Consider the following 8,490-nt stretch of genomic DNA (forward strand, 5'->3'; position numbering starts at 1 on the left):
TTTCCTTTGCTTGGGTCGCCACTCTTTTCTTTGCGGCAGTCCCTCCTCATCCAGGGTCCTCTGGACTTTCGCGACCAAATCAGGTCGTGCCTTCCTCAGCGTATGCAAGTATAACCTTTCGGCTTCCTCCAGACTGCGCAATCGCTGAACCCTGCGCTTTTGTGAATGGCTGAGACCATCAGGGCACCACCTTGGACGGTGGTACCTGTCTTCTTCGTCTTCCCCCTCGTCTTCCGAATCCTCGAGATCTTCCAATAGAGGGGTCTCAGCACGTCTGTTTTGTGGTGGGAGAGGCCCTAGGCGCTCGAATACAGACACGTTGGCTGCCTCCTTTTTCTGGTTGCATTCTGGGCAGTTGCCGATTGTTGGTAATCGGCTCATTCCTGAATCCCAGCAGTGTCTGAAGAAAGGGCAGTCCCAATGCCTGTCCGTATCGTCCTGCTCCCTGGCGTGGCGCTCCTGCCGCTCCTCATCGTGATTATGCCGACGATGTCTTCTGTCGTTTCTAGCCATACGGCCTCTTTCATCATCGTCGCCGTGTTGCCGGCGTTGATCATACCGACTCACGTACTTATTGAGGAGGTGATCAGAGAGGGGTCGTTGATATCTTATGTTCTTCACTTCCCCCTCTGTGACGTAGCGCTTGCCATCTTGACGGAGCCGATCGCATGGAGCGGCCCCTCTGTGTCCTTGCTCTGAGAGCAGCTGTCGTCATCCCCGTCCTTCTCAGAGCGGTGTCCAAGCTCTACCATGCTGATGTTAGCTGAGAAATCAGGCTGGCACCCTCCAAGGTGGGTAAGCTCCACCATGTTGACGGCGGGGAAGGGGTGTGTGTCGACCTTCATGGCATACTGGTTAAAAATTAGTCGCCCATTTTCTATTGCCACTTGGATCTGCTGACGCCACACCCTGCAGTCGTTAGTGGTGTGGGTGAACGTGTTATGCCACTTGCAGTATGGCTTTCCGTTCAGCTCTTGCACCGTAGGGAACTTGTGGCCTTCGGGTATCTTTATGTGCTTCTCCGCGAGTAAGAGATCGAAAATCTGCTCGGTTTTCGTCACGTCGAAGTCGAACCCTCTTGGAGGCCCTGGTGGCTTTACCCATTTGCAGGTTACTGGGCCTGCAGCTCGAGTCCATTCAGCCACTGCGACCTCTCGTTCTCCCGTAGGACCTTCATCTTCGCCTGCGTCAACCATGGTAACCACGCGCTTGAATTTATCTTGGTAGACATCCGGGTGGCGTTGTTCATAAGCTGACAACTTCTGCACCATGTGTGCTAATGAAGGATAGTCCGCACGGGAGGCCACTTCCTTGATCGATGATGATAGACCCACCACCGCCAATTCGATCGCTTCTTTTCGCTTACGTGAACCGAATAACATCGGTTCCTAACGGTCCTGAAGCGCTGGATGTATTCGACACCTGTTTCTCCGCGCTTCGTCGTACTTGTGCTAGATCGGCAATGCCAGCCTCGGAAGCCTCCGAGTGATATTGCTCATGGAACCGTTCTTCCACGTGCTTCCGGGTCTGGATTGAGTTTGGTGGCAGCGACGTGTACCAGCCGAAAGCCGATCCTGTGAGGGACCGTGAGAAGTACCTCACGCGCAGCTCGTCCGACGCTGAGATCATGCCCAGCTGTGCCAAATATCGGCTCACATGCTCGATGGAGCTGGAGCCATCCGATCCGCTGAACTTTGTGAAGTCCGGGAGCCGATATTTGGGTGGTAGCGGGATCAATTCGTACTCGTTGGGGTACGGCTTGGTATAGCCGATCGCCTTTCTTTTCGGCATCATGCCGAACTGATCTTTCAGGATCGTACAAATTTGATCCGCGGTGATGGCTGCAGGTGCCGAACCCTGAAGATTCGTCGGAGTGGCGTACTTAACCAGCCATGCCTGTTTCTCTGGTTCTGAGCCAACTGCAGGAGCTGGGCTCGGGAGTTTTGTCGGGGTGGCGTATTTAGCTAGCCACGTTTGCTTCTCAGGGTCTGCCTCCGACGTTCCTCTTGTTGCCCCAGAAGTCCCTGCTATAGCGACCTGGTTCGAGGGTGCCCGAGTGCTGCGGTGCGGCACGTATGCGCATGCGTATCCGTGCGGGATCTCCTTGGGCGCGTCCTGTAGAAATTGGTAGTCACCGGGGTCACCACCAATCTTGTAGACGACATAGGCCGATGAGTTCGGCGCTTCGGGCGCTGCCAACGCGAACGGCAGCGGTGGACGGGACTGGAGTAGCAACTCCCCTTGATGAGTCCCTAGGGCTGGTCCTGACGGAGAGTACTGATGGCTCATGATCTCCTGGATCACGCGCAGCGTGACGCGCTCCAACGTGTTCACCAGGCTCTCAGAATGGCGGTGCAGCGAATGAGCCACCATGAAGTTTATCTCCTGACGCAGCGACCTGGTGCGTTCCTCTGACGGGGTGGATAGGTCCACTCCATCAAGCGCGCCATCGGGTGAGAACCCCTTCCATCCGATGCCATGGGAGCGGGTCTCGTGGAAAGAGCCGATGAGGTCGGCTTCGAGGAGGACTTTGACCTCGTCGTACTTCTTCTTGAGCTCGCCAGTGAGCTCCTCGTAGGTGACCGGAGTTTCTTCCGCCATCTCTGATGTGGATGGCGAGGTGGTTGTCGTCGAAGATTGTCCCACCGGGCGTGCCAGAATGTGTTGACGTCAGAAACCCACCGGCGGGCAGTGACTGGTCAACACCGTAGAGCCGGGAAAGACTAGGGCTGCGGCTGGCCCCAGTCCCTCAGAGCGACGGCCCGCAAAGCCTCCTGGTCGCGCGCCGATGCGAGTTGCAAGGGCGTGCCACCTGACCTATACCTGGTCAGGAAGGTGTGGATGATGCCTCGCTTAGTTTCTCGCAGGGCACACACGTACACGTTAAATACGAGCCTCGATCGGCTCTCAGGTTGTCCTGTGAATCGGCTCATGGAGCCGATTCACCCATGATTCGTCCAAGGTGGCCGAATATATGGTGGTCCTGCTTGATCATGATGAAGCATATGAGATCCACGACGATCTGGGGTTTTCACCGCATAATCGGATCATCCTACTCACGATTGGGCCTCGCGCTCACGCGCGGTAAACGTAAGCCAGCCCTAGACAAGGCCTAAAAACCAACATTAAGTTGATCCTCGGAACGTCCTGTCTAGGGGCAGCAAACTACACCCTGCATGCCGCTGGATCCTCCAACCCTTTGTAAGGCCTAACTATTGCGGATATTAAACTAATCCTTGATGAATCAAGGAGCGACCGTAACGGATCAGATCTACTAAATAACGATCAAGCGGGGTGCCGCCCCTGCACCCATGATGAGGTACAGGGACGGCTAGATGCGCAAGGGTTGCACTACGACATCATATGATACTTGGAACAATGCTAACCCTAACACATCTATGATAACTACGTTGCTCGCCATCAAAAAGGCTTCAGTACGAGCAACGCATGAACAACTAGGCAGAGCTCGTGCTGCCTAGATCGCGAGATGCGATCTAGGCAGCATGGTGCTTACCGGAGGAACCCTCGAGACGAAGGAGTTGGCGATGCGCCGAGATTGGTTTGTGTTGAACGTTGGTTGTTGTTTATTCCATAAACCCTAGGTACATATTTATAGTCCAGGGGACTTTCTAATGTGGGCGTGCACTAAACCGTGCACGAGACAAACTCTAATCTCTACGTAACCTACTATATAAAGATACACGGGCTAACTAGCCCAAACTTGATAAACAAGGCCGATTCACACATCCCTCCACGCATATATCCTCAAGTCCATCTTGATCGCGGCCCACCTCTGGCTTGGTCAGATTCTGGTGATAACAGATTTAGAGGGTGGGAGTCGGCTCGGGCGTGGCTGGGAGATGGGGAAAGCTGTGGGTCTGGCTGCCACGCAGAGCCCACGCGCAGTTTCTGACGTGCTGCGAGGCGCCGGCGCTTCCGATCCACGTCCTCGACGAAGGAGCCGACACGAGATTGCCAGCGCTTCTATTGTGGGCTCGAGAACGCTGATGACCCACAAGTATAGGGAATCGCAACAGTCTTCGAGGGAAGTAAAGCCCAATTTATTGATTCGACACAAGGGGAGCCAAAGAATATTTGTAAGCCTTAACAGCGGAGTTGTCAATTCAGCTGCACCTGGAAACAGACTTGCTCGCAATATTTTATCAGTAGCAACAGTTTTATAGCAGTAGCAGTAGTGAAATATAACAACAGTGTAATAAAGACATCAGTAGTGATTACAGTAAACAACAGGATTAAAATACTGTAGGCATAGGGATGGATGAACGGGCGCTGCATGGATAAGATACCTCACGTAATAATCAAGACTAGGCATTTGCAGATAATAATAAAACAGTATCCAAGTACTAAATAACCATAGGCATGTGTTCTGTATATAGTCGTACGTGCTCGCAATGAGAAACTTCCACAACATCTTTTGTCCTACCAGCCGGTGGCAGCCGGGCCTCTAGGGAAACTATCGGTAATTAAGGTACTCCTTTTAATAGAGTACCGGAGCAAAGCATTAACACTCCGTGAACACATGTGATCCTCATATCACAGCCTTCCCCTCCGGTTGTCCCAATTTCCGTCACTTTGGGGCCTCGGGTTCCGGAAAGCAATATGTGTATACAACTTGCAGGTAAGATCATAAAACAATGAATATCATCACGAATCAATAACATGTTCAGATCTGAAATCATGGCACTCGGGCCCTAAGTGACAAGCATTAAGCATAACAAGTTGCAACAATATCATAAAAGTACCAACAACGGATACTAGGCACCATGCTCTAACAATCTTATGGCTATTACATGAATAATCTCATCCAATCCCTACCATCCCCTTCAGCCTACAGCGGGGATTTACTCACACATGGATGGGGGAAACATGGATGGTCGATGGAGAGGCGTCGGTGGCGATGATGGCGATGATCTCCTCCAATTGCCCATCCCGGCAGGGTGCCAGAACGGAGTTCTGATCCCGAGATTGGGTTTTTCGATGGTGGCGGAGTTCTGGATATCTTCTCGAAAATTGGTTGACGCCCCGTGCGTTTTTAGTTCAAGGGCTTTAAGTAGTCCAGAGGGGAGCGTCGGGGCTGGCCGAGGCGGCGTCACCATGTGGCGGCGCGGCGGTGGCCCACCGCGCCGCCACATGGTGTGCGCGCCTCATGGCCCCCTCCGTCACATCTTTTGGCTCCGTGAGTCTTCTGTAAAAATAGGCCCATTGCAATTATTTCTGGGGATTTTCCTGAAAGTTGATTTTCTGCACAAAAATAAGACACCAGGGCAATTCTGCTGAAAACAGCGTTAGTCCGTGTTAGTTGTATCCAAAATACACAAATTAGAGGCAAAACAATAGCAAAAGTGTTCGGGAAAGTAGATACATTTTGGACGTATCAACTCTCCCCAAGCTTAGCTTATTGCTTGTCCTCAAGCAATTCAGTTAACAACTGAGTGCGATAAAAGAACTTTCATGAACACATTTGCTCATATGATGTAAATATTCTCATTATATGGACGAGTACTTAGGCAATTCATAATAATATAAATGCAAATAATTCATCTAATAGTTATGTCAATCATGAAAAAGATACCAACAAACTAATAATAAGCATCATGAAACATGTCTATCAGCAGGATTGCAATGCTCATAAAAAGATATGATAAAGTGGTATCTCGCTTGCCCGTATTTGTACAACAGAAACATAAATGCCCAGGCACCTCTGAAGTTCATGGGAAGACTAGAAGTAAAGATTATCAAAGATAAAAGCATCAAAATTATACCACAGTTAACCATATTCTGGGACAAATATATTACACTAAGAATGACAATTATGCTCTCAAGAAGGTGCTCAAAGAAAGGATGGTGACTCAACATAAAAATAAAAGATTGACCCTTCGCAGAGGGAAGCAGGGATTAACATGTGCTAGAGCTTTTCATTTTTAAAACAGAAGTAAAATTGTTTTGAGAGGTGTTTGTTGTTGTCAACGAATGGTAGTGGGCACTCTAACTACCTTGTCAACGAGACTTTCAAGAGCGGCTCCCATGAAGGACGTTATCTCTACCAGCAAGGTAGATCATCACTCTTCTATTTTGTTTACACATGTATTTTAGTTTCATTATGGATGACACTCCTCCCAACCTTTGCTTACACAAGCCATGGCTAACCGAATCCTCGGGTGCCTTCCAACATTCACATACCATGGAGGAGTGTCTATTTGCAAATTAAGTTGCTTACCGATAAATCAGGGCAAAACATGTGAACAGAATTATTAATGAAAGTTGTAATTAATTGGGGTCGGGCACCCCGTTGCCAGCTCTTTTTGCAAAATTATTGGATAAGCGGATGTATATGCCACTAGTCCATTGGTGAAAGTCTGACTGACAAGATTGAAAGATAAAACACCACATACTTCCTCATGAGCTATAAATCATTGACACAAATTGAGAAGTACTTTGAAGGTTTTAAAGGTAGCACATGAAAATTTACTTGGAATGGTTTGAAATGCCATGCATAGGTATTTATGGTGGACACTTTGGAATAACTTGGTTTTCAGGGATTTGGAAGCACGAGCAGCATTCCCGCTCAGTACAAGTGAGGGCTAGCAATAGACTAGGAAGTGACAATCAAGAGAGAAATAACCGTCATAATCATGCTTGTGACAAAATAAAATTAACTGAGGCATAAAAGTGATACAAGAACTCTGAAGCAAAGTAAATCATCAAGGCTTAATTGACTTTTTGTTTTTCACTCATATGCATGCATGAGCATGTGCCAAGTCAATCCAAATGAATTATTCAGAGGAGGATACCACAATGTCATACCTATCTATGAATAAAACAATGCAAGCAATTATTTATGACATGCTACTCCTTATTAATAAATTGGAGCTAAACATGAGAGATCATGAACTACTAGACTTTCATTAAATTTCATATACCTCACATGAACCAACTAAGCATGCTCACATGAATGAGTATATGTACAAAAATGAAAACAAATAGAGTTCATACCAGCCTCTCACCACAGTCGAGTTGTCGTGGATCGTCATTATTGCCTTTCACTTGTGTGGCTTGAATAATATGAAATGAAAACCAAGCTCCAACCACCGGAGACCGCTGAACTCCATAATAAACTTTACAAAACCGAAGAAGAACAACAAATATTTTTGGTGTTTTTCGAATTGGAAACAAGAACAAAAGAAAACAGGCAAACAAAGCAAAATCTTTTTGATTTTTAAATAGCAACCCGAATTAAAACTAAGAAAACTAATACTAAATTCTAAATAAATAAATAGAGAGAGAGAAACAACAGAAATATTTTTGGTTTTTTCGTGTTTTGGAAAAACAGAAATAAACAACAAGCAACAAAAAGAAAGAAAGAAAATCGAAACATGGATATACAAAGTACCGACAAGATATGATATGTAAATGAGTGATATGTCGATGTACCTCCCCTAAGCTTAGGCTTTTGGCCTAAGTGGAGATCAATCCCACGGTGCCCATGAGGTGGCGCCTCTGTAATATGATGAAGGAGGATCTTGTCCTTGGTACAAGCTGGAGGACGCACCAGGATACATGACGGCGTACCCGTCAGAGGGCTCGGCGTCCTCGGAGTCGTGCTGCTGGTGAAAGCTAAGTATCCTCAGCTGCTCATCCACCTCCTCCTTGGAGCGCGACCACGGCCTCCTACGAACACTGAACAAATCGGCCTGCGGCAAAGGGATTTCCCTCTCATCCCCGTCAATAAACAACATTCTATGGACAATATTTTCTAAATTAGAGTTAGTTGTGACAAATTGGTGACCCTTCATAGCAGCAATATCAAGCTTAATAGGAATTAATTTCTCATCACTAGGATCAACAGAAAGACCTAGATATGCAACAATACGTGAAGCAACAATTCCTCCATAAATAGGTCCCTTATTAGATAAGCGACGAGCAATGAGAGCACCAAGATGATAAGACGTACTTCCAGTAAGTGCAGCAACTAGAAAAGTAAGATGATAACTAGAAATGTTGCTAGTGTTCTCCCTACCAAGAATGCTAGTAGCAAGATAATAAGTGAAATATCTAATGGCAGGGCTGAATGTTCCTTATCTTGCCGCGCTGAATGATACGGTCATCATCGTTGGTAACTACTCGATAGAGTTCCATCAAAGTTTTGGGGCGGTTCTCGATCTTCTTCGCTGTACCTATAGGAGTAATGTCCAGTGCGGCACAAAAATCACCCAATTTCATAGTAATAGGCATATCATAAATCTTAAATTTAACTGATGGTGTGAAAGGTGTGTTGCTGAATTTAAAGCTTTCAACAAAGATCTTAGTTAGCATATAAAATTGATCATTTTCATCTTCCATATAGGTAGACAAGCCCACTCTATTAATGAGAAACAAGAAGTCATCAAGTAGCCCTGCATTACGCAAAAAGTCAATGCACGGAAAGGATGAAGCATTAGGAATCCCATTGTCCTCTTCATCTTCAAAGCT

This window comes from Lolium rigidum, chromosome 4 (genome assembly GCF_022539505.1).
Source record: "Lolium rigidum isolate FL_2022 chromosome 4, APGP_CSIRO_Lrig_0.1, whole genome shotgun sequence".
Lineage (NCBI taxonomy): Eukaryota > Viridiplantae > Streptophyta > Magnoliopsida > Poales > Poaceae > Lolium > Lolium rigidum.